Source organism: Xenopus laevis, chromosome 2L, assembly GCF_017654675.1.
Source record: "Xenopus laevis strain J_2021 chromosome 2L, Xenopus_laevis_v10.1, whole genome shotgun sequence".
Classification (NCBI taxonomy): domain Eukaryota; kingdom Metazoa; phylum Chordata; class Amphibia; order Anura; family Pipidae; genus Xenopus; species Xenopus laevis.
In genome coordinates, this window is record NC_054373.1 from 84,017,650 (window position 1) to 84,033,062 (window position 15,413).

General features: G+C 42.6%; 1 long non-coding RNA gene across 1 annotated transcript; it reads right to left on the reverse strand.

Moving 5' to 3' along the window:
• Nucleotides 1-378: 378 nt before the first annotated feature.
• Nucleotides 379-14,061, reverse strand: LOC121399990. Its single transcript, XR_005965409.1, has 2 exons — nucleotides 13,934-14,061; nucleotides 379-593 (listed from the first exon to the last, which is right to left on the reverse strand). It is a non-coding gene; the product is annotated as an uncharacterized LOC121399990 (long non-coding RNA).
• Between the last annotated feature and the right edge of the window lie 1,352 nt (nucleotides 14,062-15,413).

Below are 15,413 nucleotides of genomic sequence, written 5' to 3' on the forward strand. Positions count from 1 at the left end.
ACATGTATAGATGTCCCAATGTTCTCATATGGTCATCTGACTTAAATGATTATTAGAAAACTTAACAGGGGTGGAGACCTTTGGTAAAACCCCTATATAATCAGTGCAGTTCAGAAGAAAAGGAGAAGTTTAGATTTCTCCAATTCCCCACTCTGCATGTAACATTAAAAAAAATGATTTTAGGATTTAGTTCTACTCAGATGCCCTAATCCTATTGGTATATTATCCAGTAGAATCAGGCAGCACTAGCAGGTGGTAATACAAGTATAAGTTAGTGGTCAGTCCTAAACATATTCAGAATCTGAGACATTAAAAAAGGCTGTTAAAATATGAATAAAATAGAAAACCCAAAAACTTCTACACAATAAAAAGCTTACAAAAATGTAATATTTAAATTTAATTTCTTAAATAAACTTCTGTGCATAATATACAGATTGAGGTATAAAACAAAACTTATCATTGCACTGGTTTCCTTTCAGTCTGCTGTAGACTTGGCGACGGACTTCTCTTCAGGACTGTTCTCCTTTTGATTGTGCAGCACTTAGAGCAATCCCAGGTGCTGAAGCATTTCTTGTGATAGCAGGTTTTGCAAACTAGAAAAGAGAGAAGCATACAATGGATATAAAGAGGTGTTTGCACACATACAACAGCACAGACAACGGTTCAAGCTGGATGGTGGCTGTACAGAAAAGAAAGCTCTTTATCCTCTATCTATTCTTATTACAGCATTAAAAACATACAAATGAAATGAAATATGACAAAAAACTCAAAATATGGCCCCTAAGCATTTCATGACCGACACAGCATAACCTCTTAGGATTTCTTGACAGACACAGCGTGGCCCCCTCAGTATTTCATGCGTCCGAATGCTCAAAAACTCATTTTTAAAAAAAAAAAAAAATATATATATATATATATATATATATATATATATATATATATATATAGAGAGAGAAAGGAGAGAGAGAGAGAGAGAGAGAGAGAGAGAGAGAGAGAGAGAGAGAGAGAGAGAGAGAGAAAAACAGAGACTGCCGAGGCAAAAAGGTTTATCGCAAAGAGGAGGGGTCTAATTTTCAAAACCTGCCCAAAACTAGCCAAAATGCACTTCAAAAGTAGGCCAAAAATAGCACAATATGCACATTGAAAAAAATGCCTTAACAAATAATATATGTGAAAATGTGTTTTTTGCTCATTTTTACTGTTTTGCAAAAAGGGGACAGATTCACTCTTCCCCAGGGGCGTAACTACAGTGGGGGGCCAAGGAGGTATAGCAGCCCTAAAAGGCCCCAAATAAACAATTTCAATAAACACCGTAGGACTGGGAAAAAATCCGCTCCTGATGCTCACTTGCCCTGCCTGCCCACTCCGCATGAAGTTGGTATGCTCCGAGAGGGCGGTTTGCTGGGGATGGAGGACTGTGACTAGGAAATTTTGGGGGCCAGAAAAATAATTTGCTGTGGGGCCCAGTTACAACTAGTTAAGCCACTGTCTTCAGTAATCATGAATCAAGGGCAGGGGGATAAAAGGAATATAAAGAATACATTGGTTGCCTCATGTCACAAGTATTCCTAGTGCAAGGCTAAGAACATTACATATAGTCTCAGAAACATCCCCACAGCGCAGATCCCATTCTGGACACTGTGCTGATACAGCAGATGCTCCTTATTTGGCTATTGTGCTGATGTTAGATGGACAGAGGGGCACAATTATACTAAAACAAGGATGATGACTGGATACCATGGGACCATAGGAAGAAGTGCTTAAATTGTAACATAAGTGATTATTTAATCTGTATTGTTATATTGTGTATTAATGTATAACTCAAATAAAGCCGTCTGGTTAATAACCGGAGTGAATCTGATTGGTTCAAATCAGGCCCCAGGGCAACTTGGGGGCCAGGCTTAATCGAGTAAGTATTTATTGAAATCCAAGAGGGGCTTACTCATTGTGGGCCAGAATCCTAAATCCCAATCGAGAATCCTATGGGAAGAGGAGCGAGAATATATGAACCCAACATTGGTCATATCTTTTTAAAAAAGAAAAATATGGCACAAACCCACCAAAAGCTGCAAAAAGTAACCCAAATCCGTACCTTGGCTAGTTTGGACTTTAAAAACCTGCCTGAGCTTTAAATTAGTAGCCAACCCTGTGTCATATTGTGTTACTGACAGTCTAAATGCAGCATCACTTCCTGTTTCACAAGATGCAATGGCCTGGTCACTGCCAGAGTAATGAATGATTTGTGCTGCAGCCCCACCCATCTGTCCCTTACTAGAAGAATATGCCCCCCCCAAACATACCCTGTATATTCCCCAACTAAGGACAAAGCCCTTTCTATTGTTTGGTCAGAGTATAACCCCATCTATACCCCCACTATTCAGGCTAAGGAAGGGAACCCCTACAAGCAAAGGACCCCCCGGTTCCACCAGACTTAGCAACAGCAGCAGCACTGATTGGAACCATGGCTGATGAATGAATGGATCCAACAGATATGGCAGCACAGTAACTGCACTGACTCAATAGGCCACACATACAAAGCAATGCTCTGTGTACATAATAAGCTGTGTATGTACTGCACATCTAAGGCAAAATATAAACCTCACGCAATAACAGGGGACACTTCCCCTTTAAGAGCAGGAAACAGAGGTGACTTCCTACCTGGGGATGCGACAGTTGGTTCAGTCCGTTGGTTGGCATTGTGGTGAGAGGTAAGTAAACTTTCCCTCTGAGAGATTTTTGGCCAAATAACCCTTATTTTAGAGCAAAAAGAAGAGGGGAAATTGGGTGATGCCCCCCAGACTAGCGGGTGTTGCTTTTCTCACTGATTTTGGCGAATCTGGAGATTTTTCCCCTAAAATTGGCTTTGGAGATGCCTTTAATCTTAGCGCTGCTTGGGAGATACAGACCCAAGATTTGGATGTTATGCAGGGCTGCCAGCTAATATACACATTTTGTACTGTTGGGTTGCATTTGGGGACCCCTGTACTACACCATGAGGTGCTTCATTTTTGTTCCCAGTATTAACAGGCTCCTTAGAGTTTTGCCCCTCGGCATTTGCCCTGCTCTTATCTACCAACATTGTAGCTAAATACATGCTCCCTTTATCAATGTGTGGAACTAGGGGAGGGCAGCAGAGGCACGTGCCATGGGGACAGTTAAGGGGTCGTAGCAAATGATTGGGGGGACAAATAGCAGGATCCCATACACTGTAAGAGAGGTTACTGTGCCCCTAGGGATTTGACGGTTGGTTTTGTCCGTTGGTTGGCACTGTGATAAATGTATATTCCCTTTGAGAGATTTTTTGGCAAATAACCCTTATTTTAGTGCAAAAAAAAAAAAAAAAAGGGGGAAAGTTGGGTGATGCCCCCCCAGACTAGCGGGTGTTGCTTTTCTCACTGATTTTAGTGAATCTGGAGATTTTTAACCTAAAATTGGCTTTGGAGATGCCTTTAATCTTAGCACTGCTTGGGAGATACAAACCCAGGATTTGGTAGTTATGCAGGGCTGCCAGCAAATATGAATACATTCTACTATAGGTAGCATTTGGGGACCCCTGTACCAACCATAAGGTACTTACTTTTTGTTCCCAGTATCAACAGCAACAGTTGGCAGCAGAGGCACGTGCCATTGGGACAGTTGGGGGGGGGGATGATAGCAAATGAGTAGGGGACAAATAGCAGGATCCCATCACCAAGAGAGGTGAGCATACCTATTGATTTGACAGTTGGTTTTGTCCGTTGGTTAACACGGATTCTTTGCCAAATAACCCTTATATTAGTGGAAAAAAAGGGGAAATAGTTGAGTGATACCTCCCCAGACTAGCAGGTGTTGCTTCTCTCACTGATCCAGGCAAATGAATGGGGGACAAATAGCAGGATCCCATATACTGTAAGAGAGGTTACTGTACCCCAACGGATTTGACTGTTGGTTTTGTCCGTTGGTTGGCACTGTGATAAATGTATATTCCCTCCGAGAGATTTTTTAGCACATAACCCTTATTTTAGTGCAAAAAAGAGAGGGGAAAGTTGGGTGATGCCCCCCCCCCAGACTAGCGGGGGTTGGTACAGGGGTCCCCAAATGCTACCTATAGTAGAATGTATTCATATTTGTATTCATATCTGATTTTAGTGAATTTGGAGATTTTTCCCCTAAAATGGGCTTTTGGAGCTGCAAATCTAGTGCTGGTTGGGTAACACAGACCCAGGATTTGGATGTTATGCAGGCTGCCAGCACATCTACTCTTATTTTCCACTAGTGCCCCATAAAAAGGAAGCATTTTGGGACCCCTGCACCTCACCATAACATACTTAATTTTTCCTGCCAGTACCGACAGGTTTCTTAGAGTTTTGCTCCTCTGACCCAGGGTATCTGCCCTGCTCTTATGTACCTTATAAAACTGAATTTAATCATTCTCAATTCTTTTTCCTTTTAAAAGAATAACATTTATTTGTAAATCTCATGCATGTTCTTTCCCTTCAAATGCCAAAATGAGGGGGCAACAGGGTACATGGTATGTCACAATGTTTTATTGCCTACAGTTACCCAGTAATACAGCCCTATAGCAGAGCTGCCCTTTGAGCACTATTAACTGATGGTTTACCCCCCCTGGAAAAGGGGGGGGGGATTCTCAACTCTGTGCAAATCTGCGCCTGGGCAGTAATTCATGGTGACCACTCAAAATCTCTCCTGCCTCCAACGGTTTCCAACTGTTATTTTTACTTACTATGGACAGAGGCCTCCTCCTGACTATTGGAAGGGGTACATTTAAATCAGTGGTTCCAAAATTGTGGTGATGAATAAAAGCGAATCGCTGATCTGTTGCTATTGGCAAGTGCTCTTTTACATTTAGTCACCTATGTTAGTAAATACGGCAATATTTACTATCTGGTTGCTAATGCCATGAAGCCTAGCAAGTAGATATTAATCATGTGTTGCAGAGTTAATAAGTTCAGTTGAAATGGTAGATTGGGTGCATTCCTGCTATGAATAGTGTATGAAGTAGTTGGAGATCTAACAGATCAATGAGTCTTTCCATGGGGACAACAAGCATCATTTACTGCCATGTGTGTCATTCCCCTTATCAACCAAACCAGTCACTTTCTGTAGATCAATCAGAAGTATTTGCTTTGAGGTTTCTATGAATTCTGCACTTCTCTAGCCAAGTCACCCATGGGGCATAACTGGGCCTTAGTCAAAAAAAACATGGAGTGAATGTCACCAATGTACTGTGTGCTCATTCCAACTGCACCAATGCTCAATTCTATAAACTGAGGCCCATTACCTTCTGGAAGTGATGCAAAGCTCAAGTTTAGGGTAACATAGATCTCTGCCTGCCTCTGTATTATATAGGAAATATTAAGTGCTAAATTTATTAACTTGCCTTTTTATTCTCTTTCTATACAGATTGCTACAGTGCTTTTCCTGCCTTTTTGGACTGCGACTTGGTGCTACACCTGCCTTTTTACATCTGGGTTTATTTTTTTTGGCTTCTCCATTGTTCAGATAAATCCATCTCGTCTGAACAAGTGTAAGAGATAGCCAGGGTTTCCTTAGGGAGACCCCCTTGGGGTACCCCGGCCTTGAGCCGGCCCCTAGAATTATCTGAAAAGCTCCTTTAACAGGTAATCTTGCAAATAACAATTGATTCAGTTCATGAATTCTTCTTCAGCAAGTCTGCCCTAAATTCTCTTGTTTGATTCCTACGTGGCGTTGTCTATATCAGCCCATATGTTTACTGTATATGGTATTTCTAAAAAGCCAATCTATTGCCATCAGCAGCATTAATGGAACAATCTTTCATACAAATGGGATAATATAGATAAGGAAATAAATGAGTGGTTCACCTTTCAGTTAACTTTTATTATGTTATAGTATGGCAAATTCTAAGCAACTTTTCTTTTCAATAGTTTTTATTGAGTTTTAACATTTTAAGAAAAACAAGTAGTCCCTTAAGTATCATAATAGAAGATACTTCTATGGGCTTACAGTTGAAGGAATTACCTGAAATACAACTGTTAAATATTAATTATTCCACATCTGAGAAATTATAAAGTGTAACATAATGAACACCGACATATATTGCTATCATATAGTGATTACAAAAAGATCATAGGGATTTTTGTAGTTGGTAATGAATATCGATACCACAGTTACCATATTTCCTTATATTTCTCATTTTTATCTATAAGTATACTGGTTAACCATTATCAAATTGAGTTTATCCTTAAAGTGGGCTAAGCAACTTTTCAATTGGTCTTCATTGTTTATTTTTAATATTTTGAATTATTTCCCTTCTGATTATTCCAGCTTTCAAATGGGGGTCACTACAAATGCTTTGTAAGGCTACACAATTATTGTTATTGCTACTATTTGTCAAATCAGTTCATGGTTGCTGGGGTAATTTGGACCCTAGCAACTATATTACTGCAATTGCAAAACTGTAGAGCTGCTGAAGAAAAAGCTAAATAACAAAAACCACAAATAAGAAAAATTGAAAACCCATTGCAAATAATCTCAGAATATCACTCTCTACAAAAATTGTATAAAAGGTGAACAGCCTCTTTAACTGTGACTTCATTTTGTCTGACTATGTCCATTTGTATCTTTAGGCTTTGAAGATGAACGAGACAGAGAGAATTCCATCACTCCTGGTAATGCCTCAGTCACAAAATATACTCTCGCATCTGAACTTTTGTTTCCCTATCACTCTTTTATATAACCTCTCCTTAGGGTTGGGGCACACAGGCAGATTGGGGAGACAACTAATCGCCTCTTCTTTGGGGCGACTAATCTCCCCCACTGCTTTCCTCTGCCTTCTGCCTGCTAAAATGAAAAAACGCCTGCAGCATGGCACTCACGTCGCTTCGTTTTCCAAAGTTGCCCGAAGCTGCCTCACGAGGAAACTTCGGGCGACTTCGGAAAACGAGGCACCGCTACTAAATCTCCCTGAATCTGCCCGTGTGCCGTAACCCTTAAGCAGCGGTCTGTCTGCACTGCTTCCTTTTGTACATAGGTGGGAGCCGATATTGAGGGAATCGAATTACTACGTTTATTTCCTTTTTCAGAAAAAAATTTATGTACCATAGAAACCCTTTTCTGTCTCTATTATCCTCAAAGCCAGACTGACTGTGAGTGTCCCTAATGCCCTTCTCTTTCATTTACAGTCACTGTACTCCGTCCTGGAGGATTTCAGGGTGGAGGAAACAGATTTTGAGGCCCTCGCCTCTTATTACGGTAAAATCCTATATTATTTATCAGTTGCTGAGGTTGCAGCGTTAGTTTTATTGTATGAGAATTCCTTTCCCCCTTTAGCTCAGTGTTTAATGGAAATGTGTTTTTCCCTGCAGAACATCACTACCGGGTCCAATATGGGAGCAACGTCATCTTGTAAGTATAACAAAAATGGTCTTATTACATGTTGGGAATAATTTGCTATTGCACCAGGGGTAAGTGCAAGGGAAATTAGGGTGGAAAATAGCAATGTTTTATTAACACTGGGATTTCTCTTTTTCAGAGATCAATTTATACTGCTCTACTTTTTGGACCAGAGCACGATCAATGGGAACATTATCCATTACTGGATAATGACCTACTATCTGGTAAGTAATGCAGAATAGACATTTAGATAAATATGGAATAAATGTTATTAATTAGCCAGCTCTTGTCTCACTGTTAATTTCTTTATGTTACAGGAAGTGCTCAAGAGGGAGCATGCCACCCTCTGCATTGATGTGTCGCTGTCTCATGTAAGTGTCACTATTATTATTATAAGAGAGATAATTGTTCACGGTGGGTCTCTATAATAATTAGGAACATTATTATTCGTTGTATGTCCTGCTCCCCTGGGGGACATCTAAAGTCACCCACCTAAGTGTCATCTTCACCAGCAACAAAAATGTCATTCTGCACAGACACTGCATAGAGTTTTGTTTCAAGGGGCCACATGGGCACAATAATAGCATTGGTGCAAAGCAGTGCTTAACATTGACTCTCTTCTTCCACAGGAGACACCAACAGAGCAGCAAATATGGAGGCAGCATCTGGAGTATCTGCGGCTGCAGAATGTAAGTTCTCCGATTACTGTCTCTGATGCTTTTCTTGGCTATTCAACCACTAGATAATTAACTATGATTGGTCTTTTTCTCCCTATGATGAGAAAAAGCATACTAATGGTCATAAATACAATACCACAACATCACCCGGCAGGGAATCCAACACCATCACTGCCTCAGCGTATAAATTACCATTAGCACCACATATGCAGGCATAATCAGGGCCGCCATCAGGGGGGGGGGGACTGGGGGAACAAGTGCCCCGGGCCTGAAGGGGGGCCCAGCAGTGCTACACTTTAGAAAGAGCCGGGCCCCCCTTGACAGCGCCGAAGCCGTGCGGCCATTTGCAAAAGTCCCGAACAGCCGAAATGCGGAAGTGCTGAAAAGTCGACGTCCCGAAGCCACGAAAACAGCTGAACTCAAAAATAGCCAAAGCCCCGAATTGGCAAAAAGACTCTGAGTCACGAAAACAGCCAAAATTGAAGTCCTGAAGTGGCGAAAAGACCCAAAGTCACCAAAAGGAGGCAAAGTTGAATTTCTGAAGCCATGAGTCTACTCATATTCTACTGAACACCAATTTGTGTTATTTTTTGTTAATCCCATGGCCACCAATGTATTATTTTAATATTCTAAAGGCCCCTGCTACCAATGTTTTTTTTAAAAAAAATATTTTTTGGGACCCCAAATTTTTTTTAACTTGTAAGGGGGGCCCTGGTGCCAGTTTTTTGTTTTTTTTTTAAATAAAAAAAACTTTTATGGTGGGCCCTGACGCCAACGTTTTTTTTTTTTTTTTAAAATAGTGTTTTATAACTTGTGTGTGTGGGAGGTTACTTTTTTAGCGATGATGTCTGTGTGGTATTTTAACTGTGACGTGGAGTGGGTGGGATCAGGAGTGGGGCTTGGGTGCCAGGGCCCCCAAAAATGTTGTTGAACAGGCCCCATGATTTCTAATGGCGGCCCTGGGCATAATCATAACTGTCTCCTTTCTTTCCTATCCTTGTGTTTCCCCTTCACTCGCAGACTATCCAATCTCACCTTCTCCAGCTTGGCATGACATTCTGGGAGAAGGAGAAGAAACTGCAGGAAGCTGCTCATCCTCCGGTGGGGGAAAGGCTGACCCTTCGAAATCGGGTCAGGAAGGCCATCACGAAAAGGCTACAGAGAGTTTGGGTAATTTATCTATTTACTGTCAATTACCCTTCATCTAGAGATGCCCCATGTTGTCCAGCGCAGTTCCACTTTACTTCCTGCCATTCTGATCATTTTCGATCATAACAATAGAAAGGAAGAAAGGAAGCCCGCAAGCTGATCACTTTGAGGGCTTACATGATAGACCAATTCATGACTGCCTTAAGCTTGTAATAGGTTGCTGACAGAGACTGAGATCTAAGTCTGCAGATACAAAGTTTTGATTTTATAGTAGGCCAATAAGAGGAAAGGTAGTTAACTCTTATAGGGCTGCTGTGCATCTAGCTTGGATATCCATCTTTAGAAATGGGTTGCCACTGGGTAATGTACTGGCACCAAGTGATCAAAGAGTATAAAATAATAAATGGTGCATGCTCACTGAGATTGATAAAACCGAGATTCATAAAACCGAGATTCATAACAGGCCCTGGCATTGTATATGTAGAGAAACCCAAATAGTCCCCACAGGCCTAACAAATAGTATGCTCTTAAAGACAGGCTAAGCCTTTTATATCAAAAATAAACAAGTATTTGTCTGTAATTTATTCTTATTTCAACATTTTCTTTTCAGCATTCCACCAGAAAACTCGCCTGCTGCCTTCGATCCACCGCCACCACCTGAAACCTGAATTTTCCTGCAAGTGTGTAACGGTGTGTGTATATGTGTGTTTAGCCATGATCCAGGGTGTAGAACTGACTGCCATTTCTAGGAGTCAGGAAGGAATTTTTACCTTCAGTGCAGATTGGCTGTTAAGCACTGGGATGGTTTTTTTGCCTTCCTTTGGATCATTAGCTTCTTGGGTGCATGTTAGGGGGGTGCGTGTGTAGGAGGGTGGGTACATGTATGTAGGAAAGAGGATGGGTGCATGTGTGTAAGAGGGTGGGTGCATGTGTGTAAGAGGGTGGGTGCATGTGGGCAGGAGGATGGGTGCATGTGTAGGAGAGTGGGTGGCGGTGTGCAGGAGGGTGGGTATGTGTATTTTTTCTGTAGGAAGGTGGGTACGTATGTATATTGGAGTGTGGGTAAATGTGTGTAGGAAGGAGGGTGGGTGCTTGTGTGGGTGTGTTTTCTTTAGGAGGGAGGGTGTGTGTGTAGGAGTGTGTGTGTTTTGTCTGGAGGAGGGAGGGAGGGTGGATGCATCTGCATAGGAGGGTGGGTGTGTGTTTGTAGGAGGGTGGGTGCATGTGTGTAGGAGGGTGGGTGAGTGTGTTGTGTGTACGAGGGTGGGTGCATGTGTGCAGCAGGGAGGGAGGGTAGGTATATGTGTAGGAGAGTGGGTTTGTGTGTTATTTCTGTAGGAGGGGTGTAGGGTGGGTGTGTGTAAGAGGCTGGGTGCATGTGTAGGAGGGAGGGTGGTTGCATGTGTGTAGGAGGGTAGATGGCTGTGTGTAGGATGGTGGGGCATGTGTGTGCATGTGGGTGTGTATGTATGTGGGAGGGTGGGTGCGTGTGTGTAGGAGGGTGGGTGAGTGTGTTTTGTGTGTACGAGGGTGGGTGCACGTGTGTAGCAGGGAGGGAGGGTAGGTACATGTGTGTAGGAGAGTGGGTTTGTGTGTTTTTTCTGTAGGAGGGATGTAGGGTGGGTGTGTGTAAGAGGCTGGGTGCGTGTGTAGGAGGGAGGGTGGTTGCATGTGTGTAGGAGGGTAGATGGCTGTGTGTAGGATGGTGGGGCATGTGTGCGTTCATGTGGGTGTGTATGTATGTGGGAGGGTGGGTGCATGTGAGTAGCAGGGAGGGAGGGTAGGTACATGTGTGTAGGTGAGTGGGTTTGTGTGTTTTGTCTGTAGGAGGGATGGAGAGTGGGGGTGTGTGTGTATGAGGGTGGGTGCTTGCATGTGTGTAGGATGGTGGGTAAGTGTATTTTTTCTGTAGGAAGGAAGGTGGGTGCATGTGTATATTGGAGGGTGGGTACATGTGTGTAGGAGCGTAGGTGTGTGTGTGTGTAGGAGTTTGTGTGTTTTGTCTGTGGGAGGGAGGGTGAGTGCGTCTGTATAGGATGGTGGGTGTGTGTAGGAGGGTGGGTGCATGTGTGCAGGAGGGTGGGTTTGTGTTTTTTGTCTGTAGAAGAGATGGAGGGTGTGTGTGTGTGTGTGTGTGTGGTTGTGTAGGAGGGAGGGTGGCTGGTGCATGTGTGTAGGACAGAAGATGTATGTATGAGGGGTGGGTTTGTATATGAGTGGGAGGGTGTGTGTATGCAGGAGGGAGGGTGGGTGCATGTGTATGATGGAGGTTGTATGTATGAGGGATGGGTTGGTACATGAGTATAAGGTGTGGGTAGCAAGTCTATGTAGAAAGGGTGGGTGGGAGCCTGTGTAGGGAAAGGATGGTGGGTTGATTGTGTGTGTAGTTGAATTATTGTATGTTAATGAACTTATAAAGCCATGGTCCAGGGAGTAAAACCGACTGCCGTTTGGAGTCAGGAAGGAATTTTTACCTTCAGTGCAGATCGTTCCCAAGCACTTTAGGGTTTTTCTCCTTCCTCTGGATCATCAGCCGTTAGGGATGCCCAAACATAAATTGGCTATTATATTTAATAAATCCTGTGCTCAATGCCTGGTTTGCCCATAAATATGTCTCTGTGTTTTTCTTTAATCTCTAAGGTGAATATTGAGGGAAGGGGCTCCTGTGCCTCGTTCTATTAAAGATAACTGACAGTTGTGTGACGGGCTAATTAATACTGCTGGGGCTGCTCAAAATGGGCAAAGACAGCATGGGGTAAAACTAGGTGGTTGTGCTGATAGAGGGGTTTAGTTGAAGAAGGGAATGGGTTAATATTTCTGCAGGGTTAATTGATTAATATGTACATGATGGGGCTTAAAGACCTAGGGACACATACTGGAAGGAACTACAATATTGCTTTACTCCATAGGCCACAATGCAATAGCATTTCTAAGTCCACGTCCCCTTTCTTAATATGGGAATTCCAGCCACTTCCCACCAGCCTGTTAATACTATACCAGACATTTAGTATATGAATGTGATTGATATTGGGGGAATGCCTATGCTGGATTAGTTGTTGGGTATGTCTCTGTCCAGGTTGTGAGACATCCTTGTGGGGGCAGGGGTTCCTGCTAAAGTGATGGAGGAGTATTTCATTTCTTCTTGCCCCCACAATGACACACTCTGTTGTTTGGTAGGCCAGCTAGCGCTGTGAGGGGTAATAAGGAAGGTAGGGGCAAGTTGGGTCAACCCTGTCCCTGGACCCACAACTCCCCCACTCAGTACCAAAGGTCACATGGACATGAGCGCTGAACAGTAACTTTTGGCCAAAGGATTATTAAGCCTGCCACCATGCCAAGGTAGACTCTTTAAAGGAGAAGGAAACCCTGTAGAAAAAAAAACCCTACCCACCACCACACGTAGACATCCCTCCCCCAGGCTAACTACCCCCCGGAGAAACGCCCCATACTTATACTTACCCCTTGTCGCAGATTCTGGCAGCTGACTTCACGGCATCCCTCTTCCGGGTCTTCAGGATACCTGACTGGGAGATCGGCAATCTCCGTCAATTTTGGCGCATTCGCAGTGGTTTTAAAGCGGCACATTGTGCCTACAGCGCATGCGCCGACATACTGATCTCAGCTTACCGAGGACCCGGAAGATGGATGCCGTGAAGTCCGCTGCCAGAATATGCGATGAAGAGTAAGTATAAAGTATGGGGCATTTCCCTGGGGCGGGGGAGTTAGACTGGGGGGAGGAGGGATGGGAGTCTATGTGGCGTGGGGGTACGGGTTTTTTTCTATAGGGTTTCCTTCTCCTTTAAGCAAGTACCTAAGTTAACCTAAATCCCACTTAGTAGTAGAACTTTTCTGTGTTTATGATGTGTAACTAAGCCAGTTGGTTAAATCCCTAAAGTAGCAAGTCCTAATAAGGGCAATGGCAAACAAAGAAATTTGTTGCCCATGGGAAAATCTGCGGTATTGTAAGGTGACAATTCTCATAAAAATACCTTCCCCTGCTTTAACTCTTAAATGTTAAGAAACATTGGTGGCCAGGGGCCCCAAGAGTATTTATAGGAAGGTGTGTTCAAAGGTGTATTCACTCCCCCAGTGCAATCCAAATCAGACTTGGAGTCAATCATGGATGGAGGGGAGTTCATGTGAAGGCCACACAAGAACAGGATTATGTGCGGATTCTTAAAAGAGAAAGGAATCTTGCTTATACAATATCTGAAGGGCTGAGGTTAGAGAAATCAGGCCTAGGAACCCTGAGGCTACAGCTGTTGGGTTGAAGGTCATCAAAAGCTGGAGGCCACATGATAGCCAATTGTAACGTTAATCACGGGGACCTCTTTAAAGTCAAGGGGACCCCTTCTGAGTTTGGGGTCCAAGACAGTTATCCTCTTTGCCGTGGCCTAAAACTAGTCATGGGCGGCAAAGAAACTCAATGATCATCCAGCCAACAACTATAAAGCCAATGTTTCAGGACCGTCAGCTTTCCATACGACCCAAGTGCTGATAGATTTGTCATTTAAACATATGTTTATAGGCAGGTCCCCTTCCTGAAGTGTCTTATTTTGCTGCATAGCATCACAGGTAACTACCATTGTATTTGGCACAAAAATAATTTGTCAGAAATGAAGCAAATAACCCCAAACCATACATTTGCACTGGGTTTACAATGTTTATTGTGCATGTATTCTTGAATGTTGTGACTACACAGAAATATATATGTATTTATAAACTTTTCTTACCAGTTGCTGCACGGTCTTGATCTGTGCCATAGTCTAACTGCTTCCTCTGTGGTCTTTTCCCACACTTGCAAAGCTGCTTCCCATAATGGCCAAATACCACACTGGCAGCATATAGGGCTCAATAAACCAAAAACTGTTTGATAAAGGAAAAGAACATAACAGGGTTATTCCCATATCCTGATATTAGGTCAGGAAATTTGAATTGGTTCAAACTGATTGCAAAATGAAAAAATATGAAATGAACAAAAATAATATAACTCTCAGAAAAGGAAAATATGTCCCTGTTCTATAGTCAGAAATACAAAACGGGATGAAAAAGCACTTTGTACATCTAAGCCTCTTCCCCAGGGTGAATACATGGATTAAGTGGACATGAAGGTGGTTTTATGAAGTTTCTAGACTTTTAAGAGGACAGAATCATTATTTCTGTTCCTTCTGACAATAGTGTTGGCATGTCTCTCGATATAGTGCAGAGAAGAAATTCATGACAAACGCAAAAATACTATTTCTGTGTACTGACAATGAATAATCCTGTAGGACAGGGTTATCCATATGTAGGACTGCTGGCCAGATGTGGCCTCAAATGTATTTCTTCATCCCTTGCCTGCATGTGTGCTCATCTTAAATGATAATAAAAATACAAGAAATAATTGGCCCACACATGGAAGAGTGAGGTAGCACTGGCACAGGAGCAGGTTGAATAAGCTCATATACAACACAGGGAATACAATGTAGATGCTTATGAGCACATAGCAAGGCATGCACTGGGAGAAAACAAAGGAACCTGCTGCACAGAGAGAACAGCTAGAACAAATAGTAAGACAACTCTGGGAATACCACAGGATTGTATGATTACTGTTGGAATTCAGACATAGAGAATTTGTTCAGTCTAATCTTCTGTCAAACACTTCCCAGGCTTTTCCTAAACGTACCGGCTTTCATGTGTTCGGTTTTAGCCGGCTGCATTAGAAATGTATTGATGCACGCAGCGGTCAGTGATTAAATTGTTACCATTAATAATTGAACAAAGGGTTCTAGGGGGTTAAAGTAATTTCTAGATTTTACCCCAATGGCGCAGTCTGTGCCTAGAAAGATACAATCTGTACTTCGTTCAAGAGAAAGAGCCCAGTGTGAATTTGCAAAGAGCAAAGCAATGCTATTTTTTGGTTAGTCTTTACAAGTTTTCCAATAAACAAGGTATGGAGATCCAGGTTACAAGAAAGACACCTTAACTGTTCAGGATAATAAATAACATTCCTTAATATAGGGCATGCGAGCAGTCTCCCCATCAGTTTCTGAACAGATCTGCCATAGTTTTTGACTATGTTAAGCCATTATCTTACTATATAGATTACCATATAGATGGCTCCATAAGATGGTGCTGTTTCACTGGTCTTTAAAGGACCAGTAACACAAAAAAAGGAAGGTTTTAAAGGAATGACAATATAATGTAGTGTTGCCCTGCAATGGTAATATTGGT